The sequence below is a fragment of the Sardina pilchardus genome, chromosome 10, assembly GCF_963854185.1.
Source record: "Sardina pilchardus chromosome 10, fSarPil1.1, whole genome shotgun sequence".
In the NCBI taxonomy this organism is placed as follows: Eukaryota; Metazoa; Chordata; class Actinopteri; order Clupeiformes; family Clupeidae; genus Sardina; species Sardina pilchardus.
Genome location: NC_085003.1, coordinates 13,921,318 through 13,944,392, shown reverse-complemented (window position 1 = coordinate 13,944,392; position 23,075 = coordinate 13,921,318). Strand labels below are relative to the sequence as shown.

The 23,075-nt window shown below is 45.4% G+C and overlaps 1 long non-coding RNA gene across 1 annotated transcript in view; it reads left to right on the top strand.

The window, feature by feature from the left end:
- LOC134094125 (uncharacterized) overlaps positions 1–21,882 on the top strand; it is a 91,574-nt gene extending 69,692 nt beyond the window's left edge. Inside the window, exon 5 of the long non-coding RNA XR_009940427.1 lies at positions 20,971–21,882. This is a non-coding gene — a long non-coding RNA (uncharacterized LOC134094125). The remainder of the gene's footprint in view (positions 1–20,970) is intronic.
- Positions 21,883–23,075: the final 1,193 nt, after the last annotated feature.

Sequence of the window (23,075 nt, the reverse complement as noted above, 5' to 3'; positions counted from 1 at the left end):
GCCCATCTCTTTGCTGGGTCCCTCAACCAGCTCCAGTTTTGCCACAAGCACACCCCCCCCCTCCCCCCCACCCCCTCCAGGAGCCTCCTTAGTGATAATATTTTGCGAAACGCATCTCCGTCGTAAACTCAGAGGAGCGATCCTACCAGGTGTGTAATTAATCATAATTAGGCGGGGTGTGACAGGAGCTTAGAGACCCCCTGCCTTCAGCCTTCGTTCCTCCAGGCCCGGGTGGAATTAGCGCCTCTCCTCGCCTCTCCTCTCTCCGCCCGGGCCGCCAGACTGCACCGCTAGCGTTTGCGGCAGCCCCCCGGATCAGCCGCGGCGACCCACGTGTGGGCGAGCGAGACACGAGCGAGACAAAGGGAAGGCAGCCGCATAATGGCGCCGTGTGACGGCTGAATATGTATTGAGATGCGCGGGCGAGCCCACAGCAGTGCCCCGGCATTAAGAGGAGATCATGGCGGAGCCTGACCCCCCGCCGCGCAGGAGCACGAGGCCGGGGGGACGCACACACACACACACACACACACACACACACACACACACGGCTCCCCCGCGCTCCCGCGCACCTCCTCTCCAGATCTATTAGAGTGTGTTTCGCGAGGCTAAATACCATTTAATTTAGCTAGCCTTCTATATTTATCTTCCCGCTATGATTTATGGAGTTTGCATGTGGGCGCTGGGCGTTGTCACAGAGCGGAGCTCCCTCGTCGTGCGCACCCGGGCTCGGAGAACGTTCTCGCCGCCGCTCCCCTGGGTTCCGGGGGGGGAACGTTTAAGCACGGTTTATTTTTTCGCTTCCCTAATATTGACCTTGTGTCCTCATTCATAAGCCGAACGGACCAACGGTGACATTGTTCTCACACACACACAGTGGGTGGAAATCTATCGGGTCCATTAACAAAATAATGACCCAATTTATGCCTCTCGTTTAGCATGTAAATTTTTCCATATGCTGCACCTTTGTGCTCATCGTCTATGGACCACTACACCCTCGATGGTCTTAAAAAGAGCCAGAGCAAACAAAGTCCATTACAATGGAGGAAGAAAATACAAGTCCATGATACAAGGACAATAACATGCTACATTAATTAGCAATGGTGGGCAGCAATCAACTGGCATATTTGATCTCTAAATACTGCTGCATAGCTCTGCAGTTTGTTTGGATGTCGTTTCTTCCGCTCATCCAAGACACATTCTCAAAGCCTGTCTTTTTTTTTTTGCTGTTGTTGCCTAAGTCTTTTTGTTGTTGAATTTATTTGTGGGCATGTTTAAGCTACAGTCTTTGTTGAGAGGGAAGATGAATTTGTTAGTGCTCGGTTACCCAATGACGCGTTCTCTTGGGAGAAGTGCAGTATCGCAGCCCGTCTTCACAAAGCTGATAGACACAGTAAACAACGCAAGGATAAACAAAGTCGATGATGTGCCTTTAAATCCTATTAATCTTCATTGTCAAAGTCTTCACTCTCTCCTTCTCTGTGGCCTTAACCAAGCACACACATTGCACACACAAGCTCATATGCATACACAATAGTATATTTAGCATACTGTACATATACTGTATGCACACACTTTTAGACACATATACACTGGTATAGACAAACCCACAAGACATGGCATATTTATACACCACCTCATACAAACATGCGTACACACACACACACACAACACACACAAAACGTGCCATATTTATACACCACCTCATACATACCTATGAATATGTACACACTCTCTTACAAACACAATAAATACACACACCTTTGAAAACAAACATGCATGTGTACACACACACACACACACACACACACACACACACACATACATACATACACACACACACAACGCATGCCATATTTATACACCACCTCATACATACCTATCAATATGTACACACTCTCTTACAAACACAATAAATACACACACCTTTGACAACAAACATGCGTACACACACACACACACACACACACACACACACACACACACACACACACTCACACACACACCCACACACATACAAACACACACACACACACACACACACACACACACACACACACACAGACGGCAGACGCACACGCATATTAAACACACACACGCTGACTTAAAAAGTGGAGCACATGTGATCGGCTCTCCGCTGTGCTCCTGCTTGCTTGGCTTGTCTAGCAGCTGGCCCTGGTCATGTTGAGCAGCATCACAAGACACCCGCAGGACCCGCTCGCCACATACGGCGCCTGTGAATCTCAACATGATCATATTAAAATGCACTACATGCAATGAGCTGACCCCTGGGAGAGATTGCTCATTTAACAAATGAGGGCATGGACAGTAATCAATTAAATTATTATTTCCCCCACCTCCACCTCCGCCGTAAAGCAGACAGCAGGGAGGAGTGTACAAATAAGAAAAAGTAAACACATTTTTCAGAGAGCTCTGAAAAATTGCCAACATGACAAAATAGAGTCGCCACCACACAGTCGAGTGTTGCCCAGAAGCTGACAGTCGAAGATTGACTGTTGATCGTGTGTCACCCCGCACCTCGCAGTCAAGATTTCTAAGAGAGCATTTGCATTATTTCAAACCTTTGTGCCAGAGTATTTATTGTGTGTATGTGTGTGTGTGTGTGTGTGTGTGGGGGGGGGGGGGTGTTGTCGATACATTAACAAAACAAGCTGATATGGACCAGTGGGTGGAGTCGGTACTGCCCCACTAAACATGAAAGCTCTTGGGACCTGGAGGAGCTTGTTAACACCTGTGCCAGTTGGTGCAATTCATCAGTACAAGAAAACATGTCAACACAATCCCGAACTCAAGGAGTGCAAAGCGATGACCATGGGCATGTTCCTCCCAGAGATAAGAGCCTAGAGAGGGAGACCTACATTCAGCAGAGAGCTTGTTCACACCTGCAGTGATGAGAAGAGGCCTGCTGGCCGGTTTAGGCCTGATGGATGACACACTTCAGGCAAGACAAGGGGTGACCGTCAGATGACCTTGACTCGTCTTCAAAGTGGAAAAGTTCAGGCAAAAATTTAAATAGTGCCGATCCGTGACACAGGTGCTAGGCTCTCCTCTCATTGTCATTCCCTCTTTCTCTTTCAAATGAAAGTGTGTGTCTGCGAGATGGTAAATTGCCTTTTTTATCATCTTCATACGACATTGCCTCGACAGAAAGGCAGTTTCTGACTGAAACCCAGCATCGTTGCATACTGAAGTGACACAGGCGTTTTTTCAGTCTGAGTTGTGCTGCAGAGAGTCAGGGGCAATACCCCCCCCCCCCCCCCCTCCGAAACCGAAATGGAAAAGGCTGCTGTCGGTGTATTCCCTCTATATTGTATCAGGGTTATGTTCATACTTGGTAGCAAAAGAGGCATATTTAGTTGGTTTATTATGGCGCTTCTCAACTGTAGGGGGACCCCGAGAACAAATCTTCTTTAATGCTGCTTTAAATGATTCAGCCCCCCCTTTTTAACTTTTCAGGGATCCGTGCGTCACAGTGCGTCTCTGAGGCTCCGTGTCCCAGACCCCCGGACTCGTCAGCGCGCACACATGTTCTGATTAGGTGTGCCGGTGTTTGACAAAGTGGAAGACTTCCTTCGTTTGGTGGCCCTTACTGTGCTGCTTGCCAGTTTGCCCGAAGTGTATTTCCTGTCTGAAAGAGTGGCCCATCTGTCATGGTGCAGACCTGTAAAGGCTGTGGATAGTACCCGTAAGATGACAAAAGAGGGAATATGCAGTGATATTACTGAGTCAATGGACTAAGTGGTCTTGTTTTCTTTCTCTTTCTGTTTCTCTATACGATTAGGATGCTTAATGCTCTTATGCTAAATAATCAGCAGATGAAGCGGACTATTTAAAAGAATAAAACTTTATGAGCATGAGATATATGGAAACATAGTTCTATTTATTTCAACCTGAGAGTGCAAGAGATAGAAAAATGTTGACTGTTTCGGTCAGATGCTTTCTCCAGGCTCACCTTTCTGGTCTTGCCACATTCTCATGGATGCACCCTTTTTGGACCTACATGAATTTGGGTCAAACGCTGCGTTAGTCTGCTGCACTGTTTCAAGGCACCAACATGCTGCTTGTATCTGGAGTCAAGAAGCCAAACCAAGGTGTTGTTGATGTGGAGCAGTCAGGCAGAACGGGCTGTGATCTGTTCAGACATCCCGCACGGCAAACAGCCGCATTCTGTTTGATTTCATAAATAATTTGGGTCATCGGGGACTGGCATTGTTTTAGGCCTAAACATGTTGTTTACCAATGCCACATGTTTGAGGGACATGGGCTGCTGTTGGTACACAATTGGAGCCCTTCAGGAATTGATGAAAAGGAGCAAATCTCACCCAAGGCTGAAGCACTTGGCAATGATATGAAAGGATTTTTAGTGTGTGAGTGTGTTTTTGTGTATGGTTGTGTGTGTTTGTGTGTGTGTGTGTGTGTGTGTGTGTGTGTGTGTTACATACCATAAGAGTGGGGACCTAAAGTATGTGAATGTGTAATGTGGGGACATAGGTATATATGTGTCTGAGTGTGTCATTTTGTACAAGCATTTTTTGCATTTTTTACATTTTGTGTGTGTGTGTGTGTACGCGCGCATGCTGGAGCCTCTGTATGTGTTTGTGTGTGTGCCAGTCCAGAATGGCTGGGGGTGTTTTGGGGTCCCATCTGAGAGCGGAGCATCTCTCCAGCATGCTTTCTTACATGCCTAATGAGACACGCCTCATCAAACGGTGTGGGAAATTAATCAATTCTGCAAATATGTCTCTCTCTCTCCGCGCACCCACACCTGTTCTCCCTCATCCGACTCACTGCAGACAGTCAATTATTTAACCAGCTAAGATGGAGAAGAGTCTACACTCCAGTTTCCATACGAGTGGCGGCTTTGTGTCAGTGAATACATTCAGTCAGGCTACAGTCTGCGCTGGGTTTATTTGAGCTTTACATCATCAGTCACCCTGGTAACTCTCGTCAAATAGCAACAGAGAATTATTATACACATTAACTTTGGAAATTGAATAATTAAAGATAAATGTGTAAATAAATTGAGTAATATATCCCAAGGTATCATATTAATTTACTGTATTACAACAATATCAATAACTATTAACCAAAGCTGTATTGAACAAGAAGATTATTTAGAAACATAAGCTGAGTCTGGACTGGAGCCCACGTATCATCATGAGTAGATCTTTAATTTGCATCATTATTGGACATTTGTTTTTATATGGATTTTGCCAATAAATCACATATTACAGATTGGCCTTAAACCTACAACTTGTAATTAGCAAGCTCTTTGGTCTGACAGCAGGCAGGGAAACATCTGCAGCCAACACCATCAACCAGCCCTTGTGTACTCAGCACAATAGGGGGCTATGGAGGTTCATATCTCACAGAGAGAGCTGGACAGCTGGACATCGTCCCATTTTTTTCCCCGTTCTTTTTTATTTATTTTTTTTACTGCTGGAGACATTAAACACACACCAGCACAACAACTAATTAGCAGCATTTCATTGCATTGTGTGTTGCTTTGAGCCAGTGTCTCAGCGTTACTGCCTGTGCTGCTTTCAGCACATCACAACACAATGCTTGCAAGGCAGGAGTCCCCCTAGTGGAGAGTGTTTGTACTGCAAATAACCTCCCTGTGTTGTCATGATGGCCCCTACAGGAATGAAGTACACAAGATCAACGGTCTCTCTCTCTCTCTCTCTCAAACCAGGATGTGCCATTTTGAAATTTGTGCAGAACTAAAAGGTGATTGACTCTCTGCATTATGTTTGATCAGAGCGGCATTCTCACCAGACACCGCTAAGTCAGTGGAGGGAAGATAAAAGATTTAGATGTTCTTTTTGCCACTGGCCAAATTCCCACTGTACACTCTCAACTGAACATTATTGGAAAACAATAAAAAGGGGAAAAAAAGAGTGCATGTGATGTGAGTATGTATGTGTGAGAGAGTTGGGGAGTGAGAGAAAATCTTTGTGTGTGTGTGTGTGTGTGTGTGTGTGTGTGTGTGTGTGTGTGTGTGTGTGCGCATCACCCCTCCCGATTTCCTTCACTGGCCCCAAGGGCATTTTGCATAAAAAGAATAAAAGAGGTTTCATTTGGAGGAAGAGAGGTGGGTTTCAGTGGAGCTTCAGCTTACCGCCTCTTTAACTGTCTCCTGTGGACTGAAGCCTGGCTGGCATGTTGTGTGGTGCTTAGAGGAAAGAGGAGGGGAGAGAGAGAGAGAGAGAGAGAGAGAGGGGGGAACACGAGAGAGAAAGAGAGGAGAGATGGAGAGAGAGAGAGGGATGATGATTAGCAGCCTGGTGTTCGGGGTGGCGGCAGAACTCGTCTCTAATAAGCGTGATGAGGCGTGTTGGACTGGTGGTTTTGTCACCGGCGCTGAGCGCTGGCCTTCCCTCTACTTCCTCCCTCCCAGACTCGGTAGGAGTAGCTCATGTCATGTTCTCCATTTATGAACCGCTGCTGTGAATTAACGTTCCCCACAATGCAGCCCCACCAAAACACTGCTGCTACATGCCAGCGTGGTGCCAATTAGGAGGTTTCAAGCAAACATATGCCCCTCCCTTTGTCTCTGATTAAAGTGCATATTGATGGTATAAATTACAGAGGACAAAAGATTGTCGGGTGTTTGTATGTAAATGTTTAATTAACCCGTGGCTAGATCGCCGAGCTCCTCTCCAGCCGAGGTATTAATGTGCTCGTAGCACACCGCTAACCTGCGCTCGCCACACAAAATGGGCCGTGGTGTGACAAGTTAATTCGCAAATAGTGCTGTGTCGGTGAGTGGTATTAGCATAGCCAGTAACTCAGAGCATAATGGGACTGCTGTACATGTTTATGTTATTTGCGGCTATTCAGCAGCCCATGCCTCTCCTGGCTACATGGAAAAATGGGTCAATTTCTTTAGGGGGTGATTGGCTTTGTTTGGACTAATTTGAGTGGAGTAAATTTGAATAATGCAAAAGAATGACCATGTCATATAAAAGGCTTTTTTTTAAAAAAACAAAATCGGTCTGAATCATCCATTTGATTGTTTCATTTAATAGCATTATTTATGTTTCATTGAATAGGCCACACAAAAATATTGAATTGACTTGTTCATTAGGAAGGAAGGCGCAGATCATGAAAAATGGAAGGACTCTTGGTTTCTGTCCATCTTCTCCATAAAGTATTGATGCTGTTTAGTAGCCTACAGTCAGTTGAACAGATTTTCAAATATTTGAAGCAAGACACACTGACTGGCACCCAGAATTGTTATGCTAATGTTAGAGTTAGCGTTGTTTGAGAAGGCGCTTAGTCCAGCATAGCCAGAAGTATTGATATTTAGCTCTCTTGGAGTGCTAGAGAGAGTCAGAGAGAGAGAGAGAGAGAGAGAGAGAGAGATGGAAGGAGAAGTGGGTCTTCCTTGTGTGTGAGATCACAGGGTGCAGGGAGGAACGTGGCGATGGCGTCCCCGAGGAGCGTGCTGTTTTGCCTCCGAGGTAAAAACTTGGATGCAGCAGCAGAGTTTTTTTTTTTGATGTAATCACTAAGCACGTTGGTGCTGCCACGCATGTATTTGGGAGGTGGCAATTACAGCGCCTAGGCAGGGCTGCCCGCCTTGCCGGCACAATGTGACTTGCTCCCCGGGGGGGTGGGTGGTAGTGGCAGGGAGACAGGGGCATCAGGGGGCACATGACACAGCAGCCACCCCGGCTTTGAACTGGGTGAAAGAGATGCCCTCCAGACATGGCTGCCGAACAAAACCATGTGCAGAGCACACTGACTGGCTGGAAACAAAATAAACCGTGTGGATATTTAATTACTTTCAGCATTAAGCGAAAACAAGATGTTATTTCATTATTTAACATCAAATATGTATTGCTTGGCCATTAGTTCACAAAGAAGGCCTCGTACTGAAAAAAAAGCCCTAATGTTTTATAGGTTACAGTTGATTATGTCTGAGAAATGGCAATTTTCTCCACCATGTAAAATATGTAATTAAAAATTGATAATATGAATATAGCTTATTTATTAGGAGGACATTATATGTCAGCAGCATACATTTAGTGTGATCAGTTTTACCAAACAACCTACTTTGACGTAATTTATTTTTTATTAAATTAGGAACATTTGTCCTTTGAAGATATGTAGTCCATAGGCCTGTTCCATAAATAGGCGAATATACCATTGAACATATGTGTAAGGCTCAAAATGGAATGCTTTCTGTTGCTCTAAATATTTGCAGTCTTGTAGTTAATAGACAAACACTCTTTGACATATCACACACAATAGAAAAAGGCATGAATATTTAATGCCGTTAAATTTAAAGATTCTTCCGAGTTGTTTGTGCGAGTACACAACTCCCGTTTGCACCCCTGCAGATAGAGGCATGAAAGCTAACCCTTGCTTCCCAGAGAAGAAAATAAAAAAATAAAAAAACAGATGCTTTTGAGTCCGCTCAACATTGCAACTGAGACAAAAAAAAACATCCGCTACTTTCGAAAAGGCAAGGGTTTAGAATAAACACAGGTGTTTTTCTTCGGTGTAAAAAAATGAAGTAAATTCATCCGTTTGAGTAAACACAAACACAGCAGCTCTGCTTCACTTCCTGAGCTTGTTTATAATGTGCAATAAAAGAGGATGAAACCTTGTTGTCTAAAATCAATTACTTTGTAATTTTTTTACAAGTTGTTGTGGCTTACCTAATCTCAAGCCACTTTAAGGTGTTTACTTTAAGGTGTTATACAGCATCTTTATTCAAATGTGTTCATTTAGTTTGTTTACCTATTTTCTGAAGACGAACTATTTCAAATTGTGTGTTTATTTAAGCTACAATACCCTGGTGTGGGTCTCAGCCCTAACCAAACTTAAACTGTTTGTGCTGCTGGTTGTGGTGGCAACGGAAGGGAGTTGGCAGAGAAGCTGGGTGACATGGGAAAGCTGTTTGTAGGCATGGAGTAGGGGAGGAGTAGAACCCCCGAGGAGACGTGGCATCTCAGCATCCGAAATGACATTCCCCTCTCTCCTACCTCGGAAGTGTGAGAGATCATCTTGTCAAGTCTGAGCTCATCTTCCTTACACTTCCTTTGTTTTTTCCCTCTCTCTATCACTCTCTCTCTCTCTCTCTTTCTTTCTCTTTCTCTCTCTCTCTCTCTCACACCCTCTCTCACGCTCTCTCCCTCTTGCATTCAAAATAATCCCCCAAGCAAGAAGCAATCACTTGCAGACTTTTTAGCACACGTCGTCCGTGGCTCCAGACGGGAAGCAGGGAGGACTGGGTGGGTCCCTGGCCGTCTCCAGCGAGCAAGGGGGAAAGTGACAGGCTGTCTAATTGGGACTAATCAAGCAGCGGGTTGCGCTGAATGACTGTCGCGATCAGAAAGAGAAGTGGCATTGACCCACCGAAATAGGTACCGCCGTAGGCCTCTCCGACACTGTTCCATCACACACACACACACACACGCACAAACACACACACACACACACACACGCATACGGCATTTTAAATTCAACTGCCGCAGCAGCTCCTCTTTGGTCAATAACAAAAAAGCAGGAGAACAGAGAGCGAGAAAGAGAGCGAGGGAGCGGGGGAGAGGGAGAGAAGCTCGGAGAGGCGGTGAAAAGAGCCACGCTTGACAAATTTCCCACCGCACATTAAAAACAGCGGTGTTCTTAGGAGCGCGCTACATTATTCTTTTTCATTCTTTCACTCACAGCTATTGCTTTGAATTACAGAGGAATCTTTGTTAAGAAGCGAGAGGGGGAGGAATCAAAAATTCATCAGAAAGAGTTCTAGATAAGGCGAGGAGAATGTATTTTCGTGCTGGAACCAACATTTGCGAAAGTTCCATCTCCTTAAGCAATTATTAGCGGTGATAGTTTGACATGCTCAAGAGTTGTCAACAACTGACTTTAAACAAAGTACAAAGCAGAAATAAACAGAGCCTGGGGCAAAATTAACTTGGGGACTAGCCGCTCTATGAATTATATATGGCCGTCTATTACCGTGGCGGATGGTGCTACCAAGAGGCCTCTCCTGCACTGAATACAGTAAGCTGTGCTCACATTCACTGTGCCTTGTCTGTGAGCAGGGTGTGTTGCAGCTGTGACAAACTGGGCGAAGCAAACGCAGTGTGGAAACCAATGCAGAGGCTTTTCTTCTCATGTAATCGGGTTGCATAATTTTTTAATGATTCCAAATGAACTGGCTCCCAGTGGGGATAATTGGCATTTCAGTGTCTACTCCAGTGAGCATGTGCTCAAACATGAGCAGCCGCTCGCTCACTCGATCTCTTCCCTCCCGCCCGCCCTCCCTCTCCTAAGCACCTTTTTGATCCTGCTAATTAGCAAAGTGGCCGACGCATAAAGAAAAGTGTTGTCTCTATCATGCTAATTATCCAGAGGACCTCCCATAGGATTATAACATTGTTATTACCATTCAGTTAAACAATAGTTGTGATCTTACATGTATTATTACAATATTAGCACCCTTTTCACATGTTCGGAAACCAGATAATAGATGACTATGCCCCTAATGTCACATATTGGTTGTATGCAAAGTGCCCTAACCACTTAAAACGCAGTCCAGGCAAAGATTTAATGTATTAATATGAGGCAGATATATTTTATCCACACTCCAATTGAAATTCCCTAATGCAGTAACATTTGGTACAGCCGTAGCTGTTGTTTGAATGAGCGTGCTTTTAGAGTAGGCTGTATTCCATGAGTGTGCCCGGGTCGGTTCAGTGGTGTGGAAAAGGGGACCATACAGAGGTGAGTGTCATTTGAGGCTTTCTGCTTCGCTGCTTTTAAACTCAAGCTGTTTAGGACCGCAGTGAGCTGCTAAGTAGCCCAGCTAGTTACAAAGCCCTCTTCTTTTGAAACTTACCTCAGGGTCGCTTTTTTTTTTTTTAATGCACCCATTCAAGCAGGGATTTCTATGTGAGGTGAGAAGGTTGGTGTAAGACTTGCACAGCAGCAGGCCAACAGTACACCGCACTGTTCTGCGCTAGTCTCATTCACTCTGCCGCATATTACCCTCCGTTGTCAGGTTCTCAGAGAAAAAGAAAGGTTGGTGTCTCCCAGGGCCAGCAATTGTACTCATCCCTGAAAAAATGTACACACCTTCAGAGTATTTTACTTTGCCGATATTCTCAGGGTACATTAGGAACATATCCAGTGACCCAGGACTACAAAGCACGGGGAGTGGCCCAGTTCCCCATTGACTGAGAGTTGGAGCCGACGCTAAATCAGGTGGTCAACATTGATAAAAGGCTTCTCCATGTCTCCCCCCCCCCCATGAGGGGCCGCTGTCTAGGAGAGTGTTTTGCCAGGTTTATGGAAGATCACGTGGTTGGCGTCAGGGTAGATATGGTGAGTTGGCCTCACGAGAGTAGTGATACTTCTACGTTTTTCTCTTTTTATTCAATTTTTTTTGTCCTCCCTATAGAACTCCACCGTCGGCATCTTTGGACAACCAGTGAACCAAATCCTCAGACATTCAATTAAAAGGAATGTGAAACCAGAAAGTACGGATGGAGTGAGAAACAGGTTGTCCCTGCTGACGCGTGGCAGGAGGGGGTTTACATAATTTAAAAGTAAAACTTCTACTTCTGACACTGTTTTTGTGTTTTGGTCTTTCATCTTGTCTTTTTGTCTTGTCTTTCTTGGGAACAAAAAGTGAGACTATGTATATGTTGGGCTGGGAAAAAAAATATTTTTTTCTTTGCAAGCGAGGATAGATACTCTGTGTAACACCTCCTCTTCCACTTCAAAAGCGTGGTAAATACAGTCTCTTGAAAAAAAAAGGCTTCATTTGAAGTAAACACACACATTTACTCTCAGCATATTAAAGGAACAACAGCGAGATCTAACAGCAAGCTGAATGATTGGCAGGCATAGGTAATTACAGGATTTTTTTCTTCTCCTCCAACAAATGTGTTCAGATAGCAAGTCACTCCTGTCATCAAAGAACATTAACCAATATATACTCTACATTGTTTCTGTTTAGTTTCCGTTCCTTTTATAGGCTCTCGTTTCAAAAGTCACAGGGTTTTGTTTGTCAGCATCTCCATTTCAGGTGACTTGAAATACCTTTTTTTAAAGCTTGAGTTTCAACACCACAACTTAAAAAATGCTCCCTGCAGCTGTTTTTCGACTGCAAAACACACTAAAATATCTGCAGTTTGTTTAGAATTGAACGTCCTGGTAAATAAAAATAAACAGGCGAAGGTAAAGTAGGAGAGGAGTGCGCTAGCTTTGCTATGTTTTTACACAGCACCAGTCTTCTCCCCAGTCCTATGAATAATTGAGTCCTGCTCAGCTTTGGTATGTCATATATTTGTGACAAAGTCCAGGCTTCTTTTTATCCTCCTGCGCACCCATATTGGCTTTGGTCCTCACGAATCTGATTAGACTACCACGCAAAAGTCTATGCTAATGCAAAGATGATATGGAATTTGTTTGAGTGGATGAAAGTGTGGTGCACCACAGTCCCAGAGACCTGAAGTCGGTCGCATTAGCCAGGAGCTTTCCCCCCCCTCAGAGGACGTAAGTGACAGACCTGTAATTGTCCGACATGCCTCCGAGATACTCAAATGATCTGGTTTGAACACCAAAAGCCCTGCATGTGGTTTGCATATGCTTAGAATGGTGTGTGTGTGTGCGTCTGTGTGTGTGTGTGTTGGGAGGATGTGAGCTGCAGTACTGGGGTCTACTGGCATGTCTGGTCCATCAGTTTGTTTATCATTACAATGAGTACCTGCTTCCATTATCCATGAGGGCGCTGCCCTAGTATGGTAATGACTGTCTCCCTCATAGCATGTCGGGTGGGGTAGACCTGTCCTGGCCACATCATATCCGACCTTCTCCTTTTGCTCCATCTGACCCCTCTCTCCTTCCGTAGATGGAATTGTATATGTCCAGATGAGTCATTCTATTGGTAATATCTTAATTACTATGAAGGCACACATTTCGATTCTCACCACACTGTGGATGCTTCCTGATGTAGAATTAGTCTTCCTACGGAATCCAGAGTGCGTGCTGACAGAGGCGGACGTGTACTGTAGGTAGATAGGAGTGGTGTTGGACGAGGCGAACCGTGTCAGTCAGGAGGATGTGAGGATAGCACATGTCCCAGCTGGCTCTGAGACAAATCCCTGGCCCTGGTCTGCTGGAGATCAATTGGGCCAGATGAAACATGGTACATGCGGACTCTCCAGTCTTCATCATGTCTCACATGTGTCTGTGTTCTCTCCTCACTTCTCCAGGGGCTCTTTTTTTTAAGTGAAAAAAGTTCATCTCCCACAAACCTCAGCTTCCGAACATGTCTCCCGATTGATCATTCCAATATCCTTGCCACGTGAATCTCAAGCCAGTGAGCATATTCAAATAGCAAGGGAGAGTGTGGGTCTTAGAGTGAGTGAGTGAGCGAGCGAGCGAGTGAGCGAGGCAGCCTGTGTCGATGTTTTTCTGAAGTAGTGTAGAGTAGCCACAGGCGAGCACCATCCCTGCTCTTTCATATCCTAGTTTAATCTCTCTCCCCTAGTCTTAATGATCTGCTTCCTTTCCTACAGTTCACTTCTCCAAGCCCAGCGTTGCAGCCGTCGAAGGGGGTGGGGGGGGTGGGGGGGGGGGCGGGGGTGGATCGGAGGCCTTTGAAATGAAATGTGAGCATATATTTATTTTTATAGTTTAAAGGATTGAGGGCCTGGGTAGAAATACACATTTTCACTCTTGAATTAACAGCTGTACGGATGCTTCTGGAATGTTGGGTGTTATTCTGCAAACAAGTGGAAAAGCAAGGACTGGTCAAGGGCTCTGAGCACAAGTGTCTTCATTTGACTATCAAATGTATGTTGTCATTTCTTGTTTGACAAAGGCGATTTACACGTTTCTCTGGGTGGATTACAGTGAAGGGCCATCAATTCCTAATTATTGTAGGCCTGCTGTGTATTTGAATGACAACTTTAAGTTCCCAACTTTAAGGCTCCATATGCTTCCAACATGTTTGGGGCATTTTAGATGACTATGATTTTTTTTTTTTTAGGGATCTATGTGCTTTCTCTTCTTTTTTAATTGGGCTGTTTGATTCTTTTTTAAATGCACATTTTTTGAAATTCAGAATATACCTCACAGTCCTCTAGTTGTTTGTTGAGTGCTCTGTAATTGTAGAAAAGCATAATTGTAAACCATTCAAGTCCATTAATACATTGCATCTGGAGCACAGACAGTGTAGTGTATTAGTTGATTGTCTACCTATATCTATTGTTTTAAAATGATGCCTCACGTGCCTCATGCTTACACACTGAAATATCTGTATTTGCTTTGATCATCTGGTTTTCTGCACCACGGCATGTTGTCCCAGCTGTGCATCAACACTCACAGTGTTTATCAGACACAGCGTGGGATTGTTTATAAATGTGATGATCAGATCCTAACAGGAGAGCCTACTACCTCCTCTCTGCATGCAAGGCCTGAATCTACCTCTGCTTCTTCGGCCTCACTTCAGAGGTGGAAAGATTAAATATTGATGCTAATTGTAGAAACTTTCCTCAGTTAAAAAAAGAGGAGCCAGTCAAGCGAGAGGGATCTGTCACCGTAGCCATCATTACTATGAGCATAACTGCTGAGGCCTGTGATATCAAAGCCCACTTTTTGATATCTCTTGTCCCGTACACGACTACCCAGGCCCCCCCTCCCCCCTCCACCCATCTCCTGCTCCTCTTTGGAGCATAATATTGTAATGAAGAAGGGCCTTCATGAGGAATCTGTCCTTGTCAATTACCAGCCAGGGCCCTGTCTTCTCTGACCCGCCGCCCGAGGCTAGCACTAAATGCACCTGATTCTCCGCGTTGCCACTCCAGCAGCGAGACCCCGTGTCACATGAAAGGGGCGGCGGCCGCTAAAGTTTGCATATTCGCCAAGACGAGGAGAGTCAGTACAAGGCCTATGATTAAACATAGGGCAGGGATCACAGCAGGTGAAAGGAGGCTGAAGGATGGAATTTTTAAAAAGGCCCGGCCTTACCACATTCCCGGAGTATCATTTGCATTGTCATGCAGAAAAAAGAAGAACAGAAAGAAGAAGAAAGAAATAAGATGAGAGAGAGAGAAAGAGGGGGGTGGGTTTGGAGTGATCGCCATCAAAGGTAATTGATGTGGTATTCTGAAATTACCATTTCTTCTCTTGTCTGAGTTCCAACCTGATTTTTAATGGCCTTGCCAGGTATATCAGATAACAACTGAACTGATTTGAAACATAATTGGGGCTTTACTTATGTTTTATTATCACGGTGTTTAAGGCATAGCGTTAGTGATAGCACATAAATCCAGTGGACGGCGAGACACAATAATGAGTGAGAGTGTGGTTGAAATGTAATTTTTGTGATTGACAGCGCTGGGATCATGTGAACGCGGCGCGGAGTAACCTACACAAAACGTCAGATCTACGCCGTGTGTACCCCCAAACAGTCTGACAGGAAATATCCATAGCACAGGAAGAGCAGCCACACAGTGCTTTAATGGCTTCCTGCCTGCGTGTGAAGCAAAAGCCCTCCAGGTAAACGCAAACACAAACTGAATCAACAAAAGATGCAAATCAGTAGACTGAATAAAGTCAGGAACGCAAGGTTACCGCTGTTGTTTAAAAACAGTAAGAATTTAACGAGTGTGTGTTCTTGTGTGTGTGTTTGTGCGTGTGTTTGTGTGTGTGTGTGAGAGTGTGTGTGTGTGTGTGTGTGTCTGAGAGAGCTGGTGTGTGTTGGTTATGCGTGTGGGTGTGTGTTCAGGGTATCCTAGTACCCCGTGTTATTATTTACAAAGGGCATTAATTAACATGCTTTTTTAAAATCCCTGTTGTAGTTGTATTTGTAGTGCTGACAGATAAAGTAGTTTAGCTGTGTATACCGCTCAAGGATAAAGGAAACAAAATAGAGGAGGATGCCAGCTTTTTGCCCCGCTCCGGTACTGCGGCACAGTCTCACGCTTTCCTCTGGTTCCGGCCTGAGTCTGAAGATTCAAGGTACTCTACTCAGCTATTTAAATGGGGATAACGAATGACTAAATGCTCTGCTTTTCACTAGATAAACATTTGTTCAATACGATTTTTGGGTTATGGTCAAAGATTATTACTCAAGAGCGTATTTATTAGACATTTTGACATTTTCGTGGATTACCGAGACTTTGCGCAGGATTCTGTTTTTTTCCCCTCTCCCGAGTTCTCTTCATCTTGACATCTGTCTTGTGGAGACGGCAAAAGGAAACATGTGTTTTAAGCACCCTCTCTGCCCGGCTGGCTTTGTGAGAGAGAAGCAGAGAGAGAAGCAGAGAGGGAGAGAGGGAGGGAGAGAGAGAGAGAGAGAGGGAGCTACAGAGATCCACAAGCACTGAACAGAATCTGCTTTTTGGGTGTCTCAGCCTCCTCATGTCCCTGGGCAGGGCTTTGATCAGTCCCACCTTGAGACGTATCCTACAGCTAGTGGCTCTGCCCCACTCTCAGAGGCTAATCAGGCCTGCTGTCTGAGGCGCTCTATATGCTTTGGAGGAGACTATTGCACACGTGCCAGAGCCTCCGAACAACTTGTTCTCTCTCTGCAGGAAAAAAAAGAGTAAATAAACCAATCATTTGTTAATCTTGTCAGCTTCTCTGTTAAGGACGTGATTTTCAGAAATAATTGTTTAGACCGAGGCAAGCTGGAACAAACACTGATAGCTTTGTCCTGTGCTTGTAGGACCATCTAGACCAATAGAACATAGTAAGAGGGAGAGATGACCGCCTCGGTCAGTTAAATTGGAGGGTCATGTGTTATGTTGAGCTCTGATGCAGGAGGTGTTTGTAGTGAGTGGTAGGAGATGGCAGGGGGTCACTGTGGAGCTTGGCAGAGGCTGATTTCTCCGTGCCTTGTGGCGCTAGGAACCGGCGGAGAAGACTGCACTAGCCTTGCACTGGTTAAGAAAATAATTGCACTGGAAGAGCGGCAGCCATGGGCCCAGGCAACCAGGCGGCTCTTGCCATCGGTGGCGCTTTTTTAAGAAAGTTTTTTTCTCTCTCTCTCTTTTTTTTTTTGCTTTGTGTTTGTCGAACAAGAACAGAGAAGACCATATCCGGCGGCATCTGTGGAGGGAAAAGGGAAGAGGGGGGAAAAAAAGGAAAAGAAAAAGACAAATCTTTTCCTTCTTTGTACGAGAGCTGTAGGCTACCCGCAAGAGTTGTGTGCGTGTGCGTGTGTGTGTGTGTGTGTGTGTGTGTGTGTGTGTGTGTGTGTGTGTGTGTGTGTGTGTGTGCTATTTCTGTCTCATTTCCATACCCTGGATACCACCGCGGGGAGGTCATACTACTCTGGCCAGCTTCCCCCAGAGGGAGGACTGACCCCAGGGGGACGTGGAGAGACAGCGTGGTCCGCCCTGCACCCCAAAATGTCCCCTGCACAGCCTCCAGCCTCTTTCCCCCCCTGAAACCAGCACACTCACTCAAATACAGTCAGAAGAAAGCACTGATGAAAAAGGGGAGACAAGACAGATTTTTTTTGTACCTCTCTCTCCCTCTCTCTTTCCCTCTGTCTGATATTTCCTTCTTCAAAGCCCGGAACACTCTACTGTGCCCTAGGGTTAATTAACATGCGCCAAACACTGAATGATCAGAGAGAATAGGAAATCTCCAAAGGTTAAGTGTCACCAGGGAAGCGTGTTGTCAGCAATAGTTTTTTTTTTCTTTCTCTTGTTTCTTCTTCTCTCCTTTTCAAAGACTAATGAAAGAGCATCCGCCTCTCCACACACACACACGCGCGGGGAGAAAAAAAGTGCGTTTACTGATACCTTCTCAAAACTTTGTGTTTTCACTGTCAAAAAAGTGGAAAGATTTCACATTTTGGGGTTCAAACCTTTACATTTCACTCTGTGACATATTGAGGGAGCGTAACAAGCGCGTTTCGCGATGGGCGTGTTGTTTTCTGCCAGATCTGAACAATTTCGTGATGGCAAACTTTTCACAGCGCAAGAACAAAAGACAACATGCTGTACGTCAAGTCGCAGAGCCGCGGCAAGAGAACTCTCAGAAGCCATAGCAACACCGACTATCCACCATCTCCCTCTTTCTTCTTTGCACACACACATACGCACAGACACTCACGTCAGATGAAATTCATTTGTTAAGCACTTTGTTAGCCCCTCCGATATCCCTTCTTAAAAATGTAGGGGATCACCTGTGATCCAGGGACAGCCTCGATTGCATGTCACACAGGGAGAAACGGAATGGTTTTTCTGCACTTTAATTAATACAGGGACACTCTTCTCGCGGGCTGGCTTCTGGCTGACATTTGGTGCATGCTTGAGTGCCTTCCCACCTGATTTCCATCTCTTGCATGAAGGTGAGGCTCTCCCCCCCCCCCCCCTCTCTCTGTGTGTGTGTGCGTGTGTGTGTGTGTGTGTGTATGTGTGTGTGTGTGTGTGTGTGTGTGTGTGTGTCCGCAAAAAGGAAAGCAGAAGGAAGACCAGAACAGTGGCTGACAAGGACACCGGCTCCAGGGGGCTGCCTGTGGGAGAACGGATTAAGGTGGCGTGACAATTGTGGATTAAAGGCACTTTCAGTCCAATCCCGGCGCATTCACAGGTTAGGGTTCAATGCCAAACGCTCCCATCCACACATGCATAGGCATGAGGGCACATTGGAGCCATGACAGGGCTCCTTACAAGTTTTAGGGAAAGTGGACGGCCACATTCTTTTGCTCTCTTTTCCTCTTTTCTCAAAGATTTTTGCCGTGGCCTCCACTTCTCCATTTTAAAAGGGAGAGATGTTTCATTATTTAATTGTGTGTCTTTTTATTCTAGACCATTGGACCTGAAAATTGAAAACACAGATCTCAAAGTTTTCTGAAAAAATGCATTTAAGGTTGTACATTCATACTACATTTGACTACAAATTTACATACAAATGGCAAGTGTTAACTTTTGAAGGAACAGTATGCTTTGGTCAGGCAGTGAACATTGATATGTGTAATATCCAACTTGAAGTAAAGCTTTGCAATAGTGCTGCAGAAGTATCGGTGTACTCTGTTTAGTCTCCCTGTGCACTAAACCTGTAGTGTACATGTTTACATGAACTGAAGCAAAGGAGTCACCTCCCCTCCTGCTGATACCAGCAAGCTAAGCTAACATTGGCCATTGACTGAAGCAGTTAACATGGTGTGTTGGTCTTCTGACTGTCTGCCTCTTCCTCTTCTGCACACACTAGCACCTGCACTGGGCATGCAATCATATGTCAATCGTATTCAATCTGTATACCCCAGCTTAGAGCTACACACACACACACACACACACACACACACACACACACAGAGAGAGAGAGAGAGAAAATGGGCCTTCTCATTAACCTGGTGTGTTTTATAGAGCACACACACTCACACACAGGCATTAATATGCATCCTCCCGTAGTGTTTGTCTTAACCAGTTCTCAGAAAATTATGATTACAAATAACGCTGTGAGTGAGTGTGTGCACACACACACACACACACACACACACACACACACACACACACCACCCCACCACACGCCACCCAGTGAGCCACTGGCTTGTACAAACAAGCAGGGAGTCGGTGGCGGCTGTACCAGATGATTAGCACCACTTGACGGCCAATCATGATTAGTGTGGTTGGCATGGCGCCACTGTGGCCGGCTGCATGTAGCCGTGCGGGCATGAGGCAGCGCAGCACAGCACAGCGCGGGCATTCCCCAGCTGGCGCTAACGCCACAGTCACTACCACGCTCACGGAACCGCAGCAGCAGCATCAACACCAGCAGCAGCAGCAGCAGCAGCAGCAGCAGTGTGAGGATGCAGGAGAGTTGCTGCTGGAGCTCAGCGATCACAGAGCACACCTGGAACCAGGGTCTGCTGACATGACTGGGGAATGCTGAATGCAGCCGAATGCAGCCCTTTACTGTATTGATTATGTAATGTGTTTGTGTTTATTGCTATTGTGTTGTGTTAAAAGTGTGTTGTGTTGTCTTGTGTTCAGGTATTTATTCCATTATGTTTGTTTAAGAATTTTTGAAACATTTTTGTATATATTTATGTATGTATTATATTTACTTATATATACATTTGTTTGTTTTAATTTAATCTGTATTACCACTGCCAAAGTAGTTGGAATACATGTGAAAGGTATCACATGTATTTCTACTACTTTCCTTGGTATTTAAATATTGAATGTTATTATTACAATATTGGCCCATCTGTTATGATTTGGCATAATTCCTGCTGTGCTCCAGTTATTAGTAATATTCATATTTCTTTCACGGCTATCTGTACAGTAATAATCAGAACCAGTTATTGCACTGTAGTGAAATGTACACTGATTAATTGACAGCAGGTTATCTAATTACTATGACCATGTTATACTGTATGTTCTCATATAACACACCAGGTCTAGAATTGGTCATTTAAAAGATGATTGGAATGATATCTAGCAATATCATATGAAGTCAGTTTCAAAGGTTTACTTTGATTTTAAAAATGGAAAAAAGTTCGCACACTTGAAATCCTTCTTTTTTACTTTTATTTTCTCTAGCACAGAAAAACGTTTCGACCGTGTGGTCTTCTTCAGATACCCGGTCGAAACGTTTTTCTGTGCTAGAGAAAATAAAAGTAAAAAAGAAGGATTTCAAGTGTGCGAACTTTTTTCCATTTTTATGATTTACCCTTGTTCTGCACCTTGACCTGGGATGTGCACATACTTTTCCACAATAACTTACTTTGATTTTAAGGCAGATGTGCATTCTGCTACAGTAAGACAGCATATCCACAGAAGTTTCTAATATTCAACCTTAATACATTGTGTCATAATATTCTGTTAGGAGTCCTTTTTATCTTCACAGCCTCTTGGAGTGTAGAGAACATTTTCTCACTGTTTCACAGATACATTCATGATACAAAAGAAAAAAGAGTCTGAATGGAGTTTCATCACTCTTGAGTTGTCTCTCCCTGTGCAGGTGATGCTGGAGCACACCCAGGTAGCCGCTTGAACCCCAGCGGACCCAGACCTGACACAGCACAGCACAGCACAGCACAGCGCTGCCACATCAGGACCAGCTGTCTCCCGCAGCCTGCTACAATAGGGCAAGTCTTATCCCCTAGTTCTTGGAGAGGAGAGAGAGAAGGGGGAGAGAGAGAGAGATGGAGAGAGAGGGAGTGGGTGAGGGGCAGGTCTGCTGGAGGACCGCTAGCGGTGGGATGGAGGCATGTGGGGAGGGATAGAGGCCCTGCCACGGGGAGCATGTTGAGTGTTGCCTCAGTCCATGGAGATGAAGGTACGGCTTCCAGCAGAGAGAGCGAGAGGGAGAGAGAGAGAGAGAGAGCGTGTGCAATCAGAGACCAGCCCAAAGCAACAAATAACGCTGATGTGTCTAATTAACAGGAAACTCTCTCTCTCCCTCCTTTCCTGTCTCTCTCTCGCTCTTTGTGTGGGGAGGAAAAAAGTACACATCAAGTTGTTTGTTATTTACACTAAACACAAACTAGTTTAGATATTTATACAATGAAATGCACCACTGGGAGAAAATCCAAGAGGCAAAAAATAATTGTTTGATAGCTGTAGCAGTGTAGCGTTCATCAGACATCTCTTTAACGCTACTCTAGCTCGCAGTCATTTGAAATCCTAATGTGAGCAGGATCATTCCGTCTTAGACAGAGAGCAAATAATACGAGTGTCGTGCTGAAATATTTACCTCACCCCGCTTGTGGTGGAAGTTCACCTACAGAAAAAAAGAAATGACCAGCAACTGTGTGTTTAGTCTTTCTCCTGGTTATGACTAGTACTGTTGCACCCATGTCTACACCATGCTGGATGATTTGTGTAGTGAGGGAGACAGAGAGGGACTGTAGCCATAGATGGAGCTCACTATTGAGATACCCAGAAGATACCCAGAAAAAGAAATGACCAGCAACTGTGTGTTTAGTCTTTCTCCTGGTTATGACTAGTACTGTTGCACCCATGTCTTCACCATGCCGGGTGATTTGTGTAGTGAGGGAGACAGAGAGGGACTGTAGCCATAGATGGAGCTCACTATTGAGATTCCCAGCTCCCCCCCCTCCATGCTGCTTCTATCTTGACTCTACAAAGGTGACAGACTGGAAGCCGGCGCGGCGAGCCAGCGGAGGCGAGGGATCCGTCTCGTCTGCGTTGCCGTGGCGTTGAGCCTCATGAAAGGAAGCGCGCCCTGACAACACACCAAAGGCCTGGAGACGCCTGCATCCCCCCCTCTCACTGCCATCCGCACACCAGGCGGGGCAGGGGCTGGGGCAGGAGCAGGGGTAGGAGCAGGAGCAGGGGTAGCGCCCCGGAGAGTGGCAGGCGTGAAGACGAGCTGTCCTTCAGCGCCGTGCCAGCGAGGCCCCAGGGCTGTGAGGAGAGGCAGGGGGTCAGTATTTACCATACACACCCATCCAACACACACCACCCCCATCATCCACACACCATACCAGCACACCCCCCAACAGCCTTAATGAGCCCCAGTATTCAGCACACAGAGAGAGAGAGAGAGGGAGAGCATGAAAGAGAAAGAAGAAGCACTGGCTGAGGATTCCTTTGGTAAATATGAAATAATAATAATTAAAGAAATATTAATATAGCCCTGGCATGCTTCTCTCTCTCTCTCTCTCTCTCTCTCTCTCTCTCTCTCTCTTTCTTTCTTTCTCTCTGTTCTTCTCAGTCAGTTGCATGGAGGAAAAGAGGAGCAGCACTCGCAGGCTAGCCTGTAGGAACTTTCATTTCCAGCACAGGGCCGCCGGATGAAGCTCACACACACACACACACACACACACACACACACTCCTCAGTGCGGTCCCACACAGGACCTTCCTGGCCTGGTGTATAATTAAACACCCGGTGGCACAGTGCTTGCTGGCAGCCAGGCAGGCCCCTGGCACTGGCAGAGTAAGCAGAAAAGAGACACAACATGAAAGAAAAGGGGAACAAATCTGTCAATCCTTGCAACTAGAAATTTTAACCCCTTTCTTGTTGTCTTATCTTTTTCCTTCTCTCTTTCTCTCTCTCCCCCTCTCTCTCTCTCCCTCCCTCACTCCATCATATTCTTTT